The sequence below is a fragment of the Aquila chrysaetos genome, chromosome 8 (genome assembly GCF_900496995.4).
Source record: "Aquila chrysaetos chrysaetos chromosome 8, bAquChr1.4, whole genome shotgun sequence".
Taxonomy (NCBI): Eukaryota; Metazoa; Chordata; class Aves; order Accipitriformes; family Accipitridae; genus Aquila; species Aquila chrysaetos.
The window spans coordinates 41,964,161-41,980,111 of NC_044011.1; positions in this window are offsets into that span (position 1 = coordinate 41,964,161).

Sequence of the window (15,951 nt, forward strand, 5' to 3'; positions counted from 1 at the left end):
CACCTCTTTTCCCCTTTTACGAGAAGCTGGCCTCTTTCAACTGACAGCAGGGCTTTCCTGCCAGGCTTGTTAGCTTTAGCTGGAACAATTTCCTTTGAACTCAGCTTGAATTAACATCTCCATGGCAATAGGATCAGGGCTTTGTCTCTTGCAACCTGCCCTTCACCCTCAACAAGAGGTTCTACCAGGAGGTGAGAAGGGAACAGTATGCCGCCCTGGCCAACACCATCACCTCTTCCTGGGGAAAAGCAGAGGCGTTTGCTGGCAGGACAACGTGAGGATGATTCTACTGTTTGTAACTTCCCGAGGAGAGGATCGGGGAAGCTGCATGAAGTGCCAGCGAAGTGAATGTGTGTGTTGGGGGTGAAAGGAAAGCGGCTTGTTTCATTTCACCATAAACAATCACAAACAAACACAGTTCCCCTGGGACTGGACTTCTCTGGTGCTGAGCTAATGCAGTGGAAGGAAAACAGTGCTCCCGCTTAATCCAAACTCAGCGTTTTCCCTTCTGCCCCGTGCTGTCACCCCATGACTCCTACAGCCACCCAGTTCCCCACCTCCATCTCTGCCCTGTCTGCTTCTTCATCTCCGTGACTCGGGACTCTGCTGCTGCCAAAGGAGGTTGGCTGGGTCGCTGTCCCATCTTCTCACCAGGTTATGTGATGCACATAGCACTTCCTGCCATAACACCTCCTTTCCCCTGGAAAGTAGTATGAAAAAGCCACTTGCAGGTCAATGACCATCTGGCTGTTTGCTCATCGGATGCTCCTCCTTACGCCTCCCCTAGTTCCCCCAGAAGGAAGATCCCCCTCTTCAGGCTGTTACGAAACTTGACCTTTCCAGTTATGCTAACTATGCATCACCCCCGGCCCAGGCAACCCAGGCACCAGCCCTGGCCCACGTGGGTCAGTCTGTTTGGCAGTAGTGGGCTCTCACTAACAATATGGGGTTTTTTCCTCTTGTACAGTGAGAGGCTGGTTTTTCAGCCAAGCCTGTAGGTGGGAAAAAAAGAGGCTTTTTCCTTTGAATGCCGGGTAAATTCTTTGGGAGCTGCCTCAGGGAAATCAAATCTCAGTTTCTTTTGGGGGGAGAGAACAGGGGGAGATGTAAACACCACAGCAACCACTTCCCTTTCTCCTGCTCCTCCTCTTTGTTCAGTTCCCTGCTCCTAAATACACTGGGAAGGCAGCATTCTTCCTGCTCCGCGCTCCTGACATCCTGGGATACAGGCTGCAGGTGTCTGGGCAAGACTAGGATGATGTGCGTCCAGAGCGGTTTTGCTGGGCGTTACACTGAAGTCAAGGTCATCCAGCTATGGTCCCCAAGAGGCTCAGGGAGCAGAACAAGGTCCTTTCCAGCGTGACAAGCTGGGGTCAGTGGGGGTTCGGCAGGGTGCGTGGGGAAAGGAGCACAGGGGCAACACCACAAGGCTCAGAGCTCTTGGCTCAGGCTTTGTGAGGCAGTTGTGCTTGTTTGATTTCTTTTTCTACCTCCTTCTTCCCCCTCAGCGCTTTTTCTTCCTCTTCCAACGAAGTAACTGCAGCTGGATCACAGCAGGCAGTTTTCATTCTCTGTTAATGAGAAACTCCTGCACTTTGTCCCTTGAAACAGAGCCATGATCACCACGTGATTGTGGGGAAGGGCTCCAGCTAAGGTTACGGTGAAAAAGAGAGGTGAAGGGATAAGCTAGCTCCCCTTGTACATGCGGTTCCTATGCTAGGGGCTGAGCTGGGTGGTGGGAAGGCACCAGCTGAAAGCCTGTTGCTGGGGGAATCAAAGCCTATCTGGCCTCACCCTGCTGACCCTGCGCTGACTCAGCGGGCTGTCTGGATCTCTTCATACCAGGGAACGGGAATTCATCCCCCTACACTTTCCACCTCCACCGTCTCCGTCCTCAGCTGTGATCAGCATGCAAGAGGCTACATGCACATACCAGCCTCCACACTCCCGTAACTGTGAATCATAAACCAGTGGGACGGTTTCCTGGAACTGGGGAACAGGGATCATTCCTCAACTCCTGGTACAACTGGGCTGGCCTCTTCCCACAGGAGCAAGCTTTTGGTCAGGGCCAGGGAAACCCCCAGCACTGGTCAGCTGCGGCAGACTCCCCAGCTGGTCCCTGGGTCAGCCAGCGGCAGCGTCACTAAGAAGGAGGGAGAGATTCCTTTCCTACAACCCAGGCTTTGCTGCCAGTGGTGCCACAAACCTGCTTGGCATCACCGGGGATGCAGCTTTCCCCATTAACCCAGCCCCCTGTTGCAAACGCATTTTCTGAGCACGCTTGCAGGGAGTGGGGTCCCTCTGTGCACCCCATCAGGGTACAGCAGGTGCTTCGTAAGCTTCTGCTCTCCTGCCTCTGCTCTGAACAGGGAGGGCACAAAGTGCCAGGCTCTGCCTCCCTCCTGCTGTGGTTAGTGCCTCTTATCTCAAGCAAAAGGTATCTCTTTTCTCGCTGATAGAGACTAGAGTGCCCTGACCCTTTTGTGGCTCCATCCCAGTCAGGGATTCTTGTTCTCTTGCAATCCTGCCCCACAAGCTGTGAAAAGAATATAATGTGATTTCTCCTGCAGTGCTAAGAGCCGCTCAATTAATTCTGGGCTACAGACTTTCTTGCAGCAGTGTCCCACAAACAGCGTGATGTATTCTCTCAGGCCTGGCACTCTCGGTGACTTGCGGGCTGCCCAGCCTGGAAGTGGTTGGCAGCGTAACTGCAGGCAGGACCATCTTGTTTTGTCCTTAGCCAAGCTCTGAGCTTCATGCCACAGTGCCTTGGGCACACAAAGGGGACTTCCCAGTCTTCCCAGCGGTAGCTCTGTCTTGCTCCAGCTCTCGTGCCCCCTTTCTGTTTTCTTTCACGCTTCTCTGCTTCCATGAATCACTATCTAATAGTGGACTCTGGTTTCACTCCACGGAATGACTGAAAGACACATCCCGAACTCCAGAGTAAAAGCTTGAGCCAAACGTCTTCGGACTTTGGGGTATTTGAAATTCAGAGCCCAGTTCTTTCATGAGGGAGGATTGGGAGCTCTGGGATTTTGGAACAGTATCTTCGCAAAAGATGCTGCTGATTTCTCCCACATGCCACAGAAAGGGAAGGCAGAAGCATCTTGCCTTTGATGCACTGGAGGGAAGAAAAAACTTCCCAGCTCTGAAGGCTTCTCAGCTTTTGCACTCCTGCTTTCCCCACCTCCTAAATGGGAGGGCGAATGGGGGGAGGCAGAGCAACAGGAAGCTCTCAGACAGCTGTGTTTTTTCACCAGAATCTGAGAAACTGTCTGAGCTCGGCAGCTGCACTTAGAGCTGGGTCATTAAAATGACACGGCAGCTCAGCTGGGCTGTAGGGAAGGAGAGCATTGCTGCATGGGGGGGCCTTTGGGAGCAGGGGTGGGGGAAGCCCCTTCTCTGAAATAACTGGGGGAGAGACAAAAACAGAAAAAGACCTTGGAAAGACTGACTAGGGATATAGAAAATATTCCTCTAAAGTCCTGGTACTGTGCCCAGCTGGTGAGTTGCTGTGGTTTTTAGTGACCGGTCTGGGAGCAGGATGGGAGAGTTAGGTTTCCTTTGCTGGCCTTGTGCTTCTCACGCTTTATCAGTCCCCCAGCAGTGTTGGAACTGACACCAGGCGAGGAAGAGATTTTTTATTTTAATTTTTTTTCGCTCCATCCCCCAAACGCCACATCAGCAGCAAGCTGCAGGATGACCTCAATGAGGAACAGATTGTCCCTTGGCCTGCCTCCATGTCGCTGCCTGCGGGGACATCAGGCAGGAGGACCTTGAGCTAGGAAGATAGAGATGAGGGAGGGTGGACTGTTTCCAGGAGCCACGCGTTGGGATAATGGCACCCGGGAGCTGGAGCCAAAGCAGCAGCAGGGTTTGGGAGCTGCAGGAGGGACTGCAGGAACTGGCAGAGGGGGGATTTCTTTCTGTCATCTCTAGTTTGATGGCTTGTTGGCAGCATCCAGCAAAGATTTACAACAAGCGTTAGTCAGGAGCTGCGATCAATTGGTGAAGCTAGCACCACGACTTGGATCTGAACCAGCTCTACCCCTCCTTCTCCTCCACTGAAGCCCAGAGCGTGGGGTGACTGCTGCTGGCTTCACTTCAGAAAACTGGGGGGAGGTGACACCCCTCTTGGGGACTGCAGAGCCTTTTCACCATAAGAAGCACAGGCTGTGCAGGCAGAAGATGTCACCCAAAGGAGGTCCCCACCCTTTTAGAGGTGGTAGATATCACTGCCAGACTCCTTGTGTAACCAAGGTATATGTCCCCTTTTTTTGACTGTATTCCTCACCTCTGAGTTCAAGAGGTGCCTGTATAAGCTGTGCTACTCTGGTTCTCAGAGCCAGCCACCACTGCAGGTCTTTCACAGGAATAGACTCTGGGCTTGGACCTTGTAACTAGTCCGCTCTAGATTCATGAAGCATAGCTTTCGAGTTTTGGTTTCATTTCTTGACAGGCTATGAAGTTTTTCTGCTTTAACCTTGTCTTGTTAAATCCATCTCTCCAGGTTGGATAATCATTTTATCGCTTACTACATTTATTGCAGCAAGACCTGGGCTTCTCAGATATGTGCCAGGATCTCGCTGGCCAGGTGCTGTCAACAGGCAGCACAAAGACAGAGCCTCAACCCCAGAAGTACTCGACCATGAGTAAAATCTTGTTTGTCCTCCTTCAAATGTCATTGTACCCCCATCTTCTACCCTGCTATAATAACCAGTGATGTTCCCCATCCTAAATCAATCCCCATCATTTTTCAAAGCATGCCAGGTTACCGTACACTTTTTCATGTCTGCGCACGTGGCGCACGATGCACCAAGGTGCTTTCACTGTGTTTCAGGCTGGTCTGGACAGCACTTGTCCTCCTGTAGCCACCGGAACAGTTTTACTGACAGTACAGCGTGAGTGTTTCATGGCTTCAGGGCTTTTGTTTGCTGATGGTATTGCCACGATTATTTCAGTGTCTGTATTCAATAATGTGATTGCACCACCTCGGCAAAAGAACAGGATGAGAAACAGCCTGGTCATGAATCTCCACTAAGTCCCAGGGCTGGATCCAGCTTGCATTTGCACTATGTGAAATCCCCAGAGCCAGATCCTGGCCCCTGTTCTCACAGGGACTAGCACTGTCCCTCACATTTGATTTCCCGGTAGGACTAGTTGCAGAGGCAGAATCCTTCTCAGTGTAAAATTATGCAAATCTAGCACAGAAGGATAACGCTAGTGACCTGTATGATTTACTCTATCACAACAGACTGTAGCTGAGGCTTATTGCTGTTTTCAAATAATTGGAAGGGTTACTGACAGCCAAAGGAAGGCAGGAGGCATTGATGTGCCGCTATGGGAACCAGGGCTCTCGGGAGCTCATTCTGGATTTGGTGTGTAACTTCCAGCTGTTAGGCACCAGACCTATTTTCCAATTTGGGGCTCATTCGTTAATTCCAAGTGTCACATCTCATTCCTTCCAGCTTGGGCTAAATCAGGCTTGAGTTTTGGTGATGCTGAATGTCTGTCCGCCACCTCGATTCCAGGTAACAAGCTCTGTGAGGTTTTGCCAGAGGCACCTTAAAACAGCTTTAGTAAAGGTGGCTTACTCAGTCACTCTCCCCTGGTCACCCCCAGCTGTTTATCCTAGTTTCAAGCCGATCCCAAAGATTAGACCCCCCCCCCCCCCCATGGCTTTGATGAGAAGAATATAAGTTTACAAAACTATTTCCAGTGAGCTTTAAGACCACATAAGATTAGGTGACACAGAATGCATCCATAGATGAAGGGAATAGACATTTTGGTTAACCTGTGTTTTTTTAAAAGTTATTTGATTTAGTGGGCCCATCAGTCCAACAGACTGTCTAATTTTGCATTAATGTTCCAGGAAAGCATACGAAACATTTCCAGCTGAATCTGCAAGAAGAATATTTGCGTTTCCCTCCAGGCTGATTTCTAGCCTAAATTGTTGGGGTTGGGGGTTTTGGGAGGGGGCTGCTGCTTTTCAGTAAGTTTCCACAAAATAGATATTTTCCTTTACTCTGGAAAAGTGAAGTTCAGACCACTGCAGATGCTCAAGTGCCAAATGGCTTTCAAGCACGAGAAAATTTTGAAATCATAAGTATAAAATATATGGCACTTTGCAATAAGATTGGAAGGGAAAAGCTCAAGTGCAAAGCTGAACTGAGGACGTTTTATTATTCAGAATGAAAAGAAAGCTTTCTTTTAGCTAAAGGAAGACAGAATTTTGATCTGAGTATTTTCTGAAACTGATTTTTTTTCCAAAGACAAGCAACAGTCTTATTAATTATTTGTATTGTGGTCATATTAGGTCAATTATTAAATCACTTAAGTGAAAACCAAAAGATCCTTAGGCATTTATTTTAGGTGAAAGTGGATGAAAATGGAAACTACTAATGAGATTTTTCCAGTTTAAGAGAAAAACATTAACCACCGTCTTTCTCTGCAAACACAGAAGATTTGGGACAGTTCTGCCTTTAAACATGGGAGGCAAAGGGGGAAGGAGGGGTTCATTGCTCATAACTGAAGTGGAAAAAATCCCCAAATACTTCATTTTCTTTTTGTTGCTTCACTGTATACAGGACAGTTTGAAATGGAAATGAGCCTCCCTGGGGAAGAAATTTCAGACAGGACTGTGCTGGCTGACTCTGCTCTTGTCCCCTTGTCTGCAGGGGAGCCGGACCCCTCTGGAGGGCAGGGGAGAGGGGGAAGCCCCTAACCCACCCAACGAATCGTCCTTCCCACTACCCTAACTGCTCCAGAGTGTTGGCCCCGTCGCTGCTGGCGCTGTGCACCTAGCATCACCGCATGGCACAGGATGGCTAAAATGTGCCTAACCTTTTGCTTCGGGCTTAAATCGATGCCAATCTCTCTCAACTGTTTTGAGAGTCGACCCTCAACATGGGGCCGGCTCTCCCAGCCCACATTGCTGCGTCAGGTCCAATAGAGTGGGATGAGTGCATTCAGCCATGCAGGGGATTATGCTCATTCCCACGAACTCCCGCTTAACCGAGTAGCCCCCAAAGCTCCCAGGACCTTGGGCTGGAAGACTCTGGGGTTCCCCTGAGCAGCGCTGTCGTTATCTGCACTGCGTTACATTTACCCCGTGCAAACGGCCCCATTTTGCTTTCTTGCCATTCCTGTACCGAGGGTCAGAAGTGATTGTGACTCAGTGTTGTACTCAAAGAAGAGCAGCTTTCCTGACCCCTTCTGCAACTGGAGATTGCCCTGATGCACAGCGCCTAATTAACCTTGCTTTATTCTTTGTAGCTGCAGGTGTTTTTAATGCTCGTAAACCTATCCTGGTCCCTTTCTTCAGCTATTCGCATCTTCTGTGAGCCGTGATTCTTTTCAAAATGTCCATTTTATAAATCACTTTAATTAGTTGTATATTATTCTGTTATATTTATATCACTTGATTTAGGTTTCAGATTGCATCCATTACATCTTATATATTGCTTTGATTTTATTTATGGTGTTTCTAGTGCATTTGCATTGCTTTCCTTGGATATCATTTTGGCTGGATTTACAGTGTATTTCTTCAGTTAGATTTATAGCACGTTAATTAGATTTATATCCCTTTAGAATTTGAGGGCTTCACTTAGATTTATAATATCTCTTTTACTAGGCCTGTCTTGCATAGGAGATTCACATGCTTTTTGTTTTAAAGGATATCGCTTAACTCAGCACTGATGTTGCTTTATCTAGACTTTGGTCAGCCTCCCAATTAGATATATGAAGCAAGAACTCACGACCTGTCGTTCCCTCCCCACCCCCCCACCCCCACCCCCAATTTTCACTGGGATCATTCCAGCATAAACTGTGCTGATTTAAAGTAACCTCTTCCAAGTCAGCGCCACCAGGAATGTTGTGGAGATCATCTCAGTAACTGGATTCCTCAGAATACCCAGTGGGAGTCCAGTTAGTAAGATACCACTTTTATTCCTTTCTTTCCTGTACACTAAGTACATCATAGGGAAGCTGAGCACACTCTCCCAGCATGGCAGGGGGCCAGGACTGTACTCTCCCAGGATGCAAGACTCCAGGATCGGTGTCCAGTTGGGTGAGGTAGTCTCCAAACTGGGTTTTCCCTGTCCAAGCAAGTGCCCTAAGCATGAAGCAGCTGGGTGTTGAGGGAGCAGTAGCATTTCCTTCTCCACTTTCCTTTTTCCAGGAAAATACTCAAATATCTTAAGGAGAGCTCAGAGCTGGCAATCCCAGGCATAGTAGCATCTCCCTCCACAGCATTTCCTTCTTGCTGGTGTCCCCACGACGATAATTGTGCAGAAGGAGCAGGCACCTATGCCCTCTCCATGGTGAGGCCGTGCCCCCTCACTCCTCATTTTGAGCTTAAGTCTTGCAGGACACAAAATTCCCGTGCAAGAGCCTGTCTCTCGACACCCCAGCCAAGACCACAGAGGGAGGGAAGCAGCAGCGCTCCAAAAAGCCGCTCTTCCAGTTAACAGCCGCAGAGGACCTGGCTTTGTATTTCCTGCCTAGCTCTGATCACATCAGCATAAGAAATCAGCTAGGAGGGATCTAAATCCACATGCTTCAGGGTGAAAGCCAACCTCTGATTGAGATGGGTCAGTAGATGTCCCTGAGGGCTGTTATTTCAGACGTTCACAGTAGGGTATTTGGTTGCTTTCCCAGAATTCGGGGCTCTGTCGGAGGGCAGGACAGTGGGCCAAGTGGACCACTGCTCCCAGACCTTACTGAGTTTTATCTCTAAACCCACTGAGGGTCTGAGCTGATGGACTTTAATTTCTACTAAGATTTTCAGCCATCAGCACTCAGTTTGGCAGGGGTGGCTGCACTCACTCAGAGGTTTCATGCAGACAAAACCAACTGCCTGAATCTCTTCTTTCCCAAAACACAACATGACATGGGAGCTTACTCTGTGTCCGGGGATATTAAAAGCTTATGAGACATACCACTCATACAGCTGTAGCATTAGGGTACCTGGGGCTTGGCTATGTGAGATACCTGCCAATCAAAGAACAGCCTGTCAGCAGTGCAGAGGGTTGCTCATCCTCCCCATCCCTGGAAATGGCAGGAAGATTTCCCTTCTGCTCACTGTGGTTACTGCAGGGCATCTTTCATGGGATAGTTTCAGAAGGCTTTTGCAGGGGGTTTGAATGGCATTCCTGTATTTGTGTATTCCACTGGGGGGGGGAGTGAGTGAGCAGCTGTGTGGTGCTTAGTTGCTGGCTGGGGTTAAACCACGACAATTTGTGTGGCATTTGGGAGCCCGTGTCAAACAGGCCAAGAGCAGGGTTCAGGAAAGGGAAAGAAAAAAGTTTTTCACCTGCTGATGCCTTCATCCCGCCCTGTCTTTGTCTCTCTCTGACCTCCCCCTCTTTGTGTTTATTCCCTCTGTGAACAGGACAAACCCTACGAGGCATGAAGCAGTAAGGGAGGCAAGGAATGTGTTACAGAAAGCCTGTTGTTTGATAGTTGAATCCAGATGTTAAGGGAAGGAGCAGATCTGTGTGAATAGGACAGAAAATGGCTAGAGCGGGAGAAAGTAAGGGGCACCAAGCCTACCCTGCCATTTAGACCAGTTAAACACAAAATGGATGAGAATTCGACTCTTCAGGTACAACTTCTATTCTGCCCCCAGCAGAGGACAGAAGCTGAATCAAAAGGGAAGCCTGCCCAAATCTTCAGCATAAGAGAAGGGCTGACCCGCAAAAACCACTAAATCCTGCTCTCCTATTCCAGCGTGATGTATTTTGGCCCACACCAGGAGGTGTCTTCTCCAGAAGACATCCACAGCCAATGCTTATTCGTGAGCCTGCTTCACAAAAGCGGCTACTAGTCATGTAAGGAGCTGTAGGACAGTCTTGGCCACGAGGAATATTTTCCAAGCATTTCCTAGTAGCTCCCAAATCTATACCATCAGCGTGAACTCTCAGGTCTCTCCTTCAGACAGACCAGACTTTTCCACGTGATCTTTCCAGCTCTCATGGCCTTTCTAAGGAAGGGCAGCCCAGATCTTGACTACTGTTAGTGGATGGTCCCCACTGTTCAGGATTTCTCTCTTAGGGCCTCAGGTGCCCTGTGAGGGATCCTCATCTGTATTGTGTGTGTGGCTTCAGGGGTATTATTTTTGTGGTATTCCCCTATTCCACCCTATCTGTGAAACACAGCAGGAGCAGGCTCGTGATCTTGAGTCTCTTCCCGTGAATTTACCCAGGAGAAAAGGGGCAGAATCCCTCCTGCACATGCCAAGAACTGCTCCAACTGCTCTCCTCCCCCCTTCTTCCCCCTTCTCATCCTCCCTGCAGCTTCATTCAGCCTCTGCATAAATGAGCATGGTATATCAATTAATGTGCATCTAATCAGGACATCAGCATCTCTGGAAGAGAGTCTGCATCGGCTGCAGAGGTTGAGAATTCAGTTAACCTACCAGTGCTCTGCCACTGGGGCCCATTCATTTAATTACACCCAGGCTGCTGTAGTCCTCAACCTTTTAATTGCCCAGGACAGAGAATAAGGTGGTAGACAGGTCAGAGATAGAAGTTGCTAGGCATTGTTTTTAGACAGTAAAGCTGTTTTTAAACACCATTCAGAAGCTTGTTTTATGTAATTGCCAAGAAAAGGAGGGCATTCAGGAGGGCCAGCAGGGAACACTCAAAAGGGATGCTGAATAGTTTTTAATTAATGAAAAATGACTTGAAGCCTGATTCCCTTCTGTAACAGTAAGATCTCTACTGAACACCACAACACAAATCCTTTCCCAGAGCTTCAGATCAAGCCATAGGTCCTCTGTAGTAATATTCCTGATAATAGCTGGGATTTAGTCAACAAGTTTGAAGACTGGGAGAATAAAAAAAAAAAAAAAATCCAATTAACTCTCCCAGAGCTCTGTTACTTCTGCAGAGCTGTGAAGAGTAGTAAAAAGCTGGGTTTTATGTGTTCAGATCCCCAAAATAGTTGCCCCGATTGAATCCTTCAAAAAGCACTGATGATTCTTTCATGTAGCTTTAAAAGTCGAGTTTGGCATGAAAATGAAGGATGGAAGATTAAAGAGATCAAGGTAGAACATCTGGGTCTGATCCCTGACCTCAGTTATACCAACTTTAGTTGAGATTATACCATTGTAAATAAGACGAGAAACTGAGGGATTGAACTGGCAGCAAAAGCTTGTTCTTAGTTGATTTTCGTTTTGAAGGCTTAGATCTCTCGGGCTGTTCTGGACAACCACTGAGTGCTTTTCAGAGCACAGCCAAAAGTCTGATTTTCCTTCCCCTTGCCTTCGCATTACTGCCCTGAACTCTGTCTGTGCAACCAGTTAGCCAAAGTGCTGGAAGGAGAGGTCTGCCTGGCTCTCAGTATGTGCACACAGAGCTCTCCTCAGTCCAGCAAGGGAAATAAACCTGATGAGGCCAGGGCAGGGGACGGAAAGCCTTGGTAAACCACAGGCAAGCTGCCCGGCGAAGGCTGGGAGAGAGGATGGCTCTCAGGATCTGCTGGCTGGATTAGCAGTCTGATCAGGGCACAAGGCCTGAGGCTGCGGTGACAGAATGTTTCCTAGGGTTCTGCTCAGCCCTGCACCTTCTGAGATGAGCTAGCTGTGCAGTGTTTTCCTGCTGAAAGTGCTGCAGAAAGGACCTGCAGAGTTGAGAGTGTGCTGTGAGTAGCTCTCAGAGAAATGCATTGCCCCGGGAGTACAGGGAAGCCTTCTCAAGCCCCTGTTCTACCTCGATCCAAAAGCACATCGTGCTTCCCAGCTTCAGCAGGGCCAGGATCTTGCTTCTTGCCATTGCAGTTTGTGGGCGATCCTGGTCTGTTATAAGTGAGCATAATCTAGTCTTAAACTTCTTGCATTGACAAAACAGGTGTTTGCACCAGCTTTGATGCTTGCTCCATCCATCTCCTCCATGCCTTAACCGAGCAAGGGCAAGGGTGATGTGTACGGTTCATTAGACACAGCCCGATATATCACCTTGAAAGAAATATGGCTTGACATCTGTGCTTTGTTTGCGCTCTGGCTTGGAAAAGACTTGGTGTCAGCGCCCTGAGGACATCAGCAGGCACTGATTGCCCCAGCAAGCCTCACCCAGGCCTTGGCCCACACACTCTCTCCCCACTGGCCCCACAGCTCCATTTAAGCCCAGGCCCCCCAGCCCTCCCCTGAGCTGGCTGTGGGGAGCACCCAGAGGGGGGCCGCCCCACTAGAGAACATGGGCAGAGTGGGACAAGGCTGCATCTTTGCCAACACAGGCATGGTCCTGGGCAGGGTGAGCAGAGCAGGCTTAGGGGGGATAACCGGTTCAGCCAACAGTCCAGTGAGCACTAGGCAAGTGTGAGATGATAAGCCGGGTCCAGGGTCCTGCTGAGGAGACGAGTCAAGCTCAGGAGGTCCTACCCGCAGTGGAGCTCAGGTAAGGGCTGGGGACCGGGGTCTTTGCTTAAAAGGAGAAGTGGAGCCAGGGCAGAGGCGGTGCAGGGGGAGGGCTGAGGCTGGACGTTTAAGGCTTGTTGTTGCTCTTAGGGCCCCAGCAGTTAGGTATGGCACAGACCTTCCTGAGGGTGCCCTGCCTGGATGTGTGCCTTCCCTGACAGCCAGGGCTTCCTAGCTGCTGTGTGGCTTCTGCGCTGAATTTCTGTTCAACAGAGTGCAGGATGCTAGAGGCAAAGGCAACTTGGAATGGCAAACAAGAGGCCTTTTTGAAGAAGCAGAGGCAATTCGGAGGACCTAGAGCTTCTTGGGAACCACTGTGGTTGTTGATTCAGCAGTCTGAGGGGAACCACACTGTCAGTGATAAAGCTCGTTTCTACAACAGCAGAGTTGTGTGGGACTAAGAGCAGCTGAGATCTGGAAGAGGTGCGGTGCTGCACCTGCATGAAAGCCCCCTGCAGCCCTCTAGTCACACAACGCAGGCAGGGCTTGCTTTCTGTCTGCCGCAGAGGATGGGAGGTGTGCCTCTTGCCCCTCTAAAGGCGAAGGGATGCAGAGGAGTTGCTGGCAGCAGAGCAGTTCTCAGCAACCTGCTCTTCCCCACTGCCCAGCCTTGCACAGCCCAGCTCCCCACTGAGTTACCAAGATTGTTTCTTAGAATAAGCAGCCCGTTCGCAACAAACATCCTCGCTCTTTCATGTATTGGTGGTACTGTTGTTGTGGCGTTTTAAATACCTTGGTTTCATACTCGTAATAAGAAAACTGGCCACAGAGCCTTACTGTAAGCTGATGAGAAAGTAGCAGTAATTATTGCTCTCTCCTCCATGGGAGGGTAAACTTCAGATGCTAATGGCCTCTAGAGTATTGACTGATTACTCACATTGGGGTGAAACAGCAAGGGGAAAGGGCCTTTGTTCTCTTTGGTCTTAAATGCTCCTGTGTTCAGTGGGTTGGGTGGGAAGCAGCCTAGACTGCATGAGAGACAGTGGCAGCAGTCTGATTTTGGACTAAGAGGGGAAAGGATTTTTTTCGGGGGGGGCAGAGGGACAGGGCGGATGTTTTCCTGGAATGGATGAAGGGAGAGGATGGTGCAGGTATTTATGCATCATCCAGCTTGACAGCATGCACACAACATCAAGTGGGTGGTAAGTGGTGAAGACAGGGTGGCTGCAAATATTTTTGTTTGCCTGGTAAATTTGCATGCAAGGAAGGCAGGGCTCTTGCAAGCAGTTCACCCACAGAGCCTTGTGTGGGATGCTATAGGACTTTTCACACTCTCTGCTTCTGTTTTTCCCTTGCCCACTAAGGCTCTAAGCGTTTACAGCAAGGGCTGTCCGAGTCCAGGTCTTTGTGGGCATTAATCCCTTCCTGGTTTTCCAAGGTGCCGATGCGACAGCTTCTGTAAATGAAGTTTTGAGGTGAGGAAGAGGGAATGAAGATTGTAGCTTGGCCAAATATTAGTGGTTTTCCCGAGGGATGACAAAGGATGCATCTAAGGCACCGAGGCAAACCCCATGTCAGATTGTAATCCCCTGCTCCCACGCACTGCCCTGCTGGAACTTCACAACAAAGCACAGCAGAGAGTGTTTTCTTTTAACAGCATATTTTTTTCCTTAACCTTGTTCTCAAACATAGCTGAGGTATTTTAATGGAAGTTTCCTCCCAGTAAAAAGACTGCAGCGTGCACACATACCAGAAACTCTTGGCCCAGACCATTAACATTCAGTAAAACTAAATGCAACTCAGGGTCCCATTGACCCTGCAATGGGAACATTGAACTGTAAGGCATGTTTCAGCTTTCCTACAGTTCAGAAAAGAGACTACTTGTACAAAGAGCTGTCTCATATTAGCAAACAGCAAAGGCAGAAGAGGCTGATTGAACCCAGTAAAGAACTGGCGTAGCCATTCGGACCTGTCCCAAAGTCTCTGAGCTGTACTTACACTTCTCCGGCTACCCTTAATGGCCAGTAATTCTCCACCCACCACTAACCTGTTGAAGTGTCTCTTGCTGGGATGCTGACCAGTGGTGTCTGTCCCTTTTGCTTATCAGCTTTCAGTCTCTTTCAAATCTCAGCAAAGTTCTCCTCTCCTGTGGTCCCTGGTTACTTTTCTGTTTTCTGCTATTAAAGAGCTACTTGCTCTTTAATTCTGTTGCCTGCCGGCGTTTTGAATCCCCTCCCCACCTTCCAGTATTTCTTGTCTGTGTGTCCATTCATTTTGGGACTGGGATCAAACCTACCGTTCCGAGGTCAGACTGAAGGTTCAGTTGTGCCCTGCTCAAATCGCAATCTGCGGGACTACAGCATTCCTGGCAAGGTGCTGAGCCTCGGGAAGAGCTCTCTGAGACAGCCTGCTTTCTGATTTCCTTTGGTCTAGGAGGTACCAGGAGAAAAATAATACCACTTACTCCAACCCAACTTTGCTAGCTCGGCAACACAGCGAAGGAGAGTCCTGCATTCTCTCTCGCACCCCCGGACCCGGGTACACAGTGGGTACTGCTAAAACCTGCAGCTCGGAGACCATGTTCCTGCAGACATGTAGAGCTGCAGAGAGTGCAGCCTTATCTCCCTTTATCCTTTATCCTCCAGCACAGACTGCACTGTGCTCTGGTGCTTGGGGCTCAGCTGCAAGCTGATAGACCTGAAGTAACCTGAGTGCAACGGGGAAGTGAATTCCAGATTTGGGATGAGAAGTGAGTATGGCCCTTTGGACTGGAAGTCTTCCAAGGGTTATTTGTGCCCACTGACCTCATGGCACTCTTTCTTCCAGCCCCTGCTGGGGTCCTCCTGTCTTTTTTGCATAATCTCCTCTGAATAAAACCACTGTGAGCGGGGCCTTCTCCTCAGCAGCTTTTGTCATGAGGAACTGTCTTCCTCTGTGTTTCTACCTTGTGGGCCCTCCCTGTCTTTTTGTAGCTGAGCTGAGCCATTTCTTTTCTCCGCTCGCTGCACCTCTGAACTTTTTCTTCTCCTCGGCTCTTATTTTTAAGCGCTGCTATTGTCCTGAAAAGTATTTCAAGGAGACAATTTGTTTTGAGGGAGGCTGTGGAAAATATAGGGTCAAAACTTGTGTGAGGTCCCACAAAAAGTGCTCCTTGGAGGAGAGCGATCTCTTTGCCTGGAAGCATGGATTTAAATGGTTGTTTCTGTTTATTTCTGTGTTTCTCCTTGCAAAGCTCTTTCTCTGAGGCCCTGATCCTGCTGCCACAGTGACCTTTGTGTTTGCAGAGAGACCTTTTGAAATCAAAGGGGCCCTTCACGAGCATCTGCCCATCTGGAAACGATTGCGGAACCGGGTGGGTGAAGGGCAGGTTGGGAGCCTTTTGACTGTGAACTGAAGAGTCTGGAGCGACCCAGGTCCACGTGCCTGTGAAGGAAAATCCGACGTGCCCCTCGGGGGCAGGAATACATCCAGGCAACAGACCTGTACCGGTGCGCTGCGAGCAATCATGTAAATGTCGTTTGATTCCCAGCAACCGCACGCTTAGCGGGCTCTGCGTGTGTTTATTCGTGCAGGCGGGAGAGCTGGGCTCCGTCGTT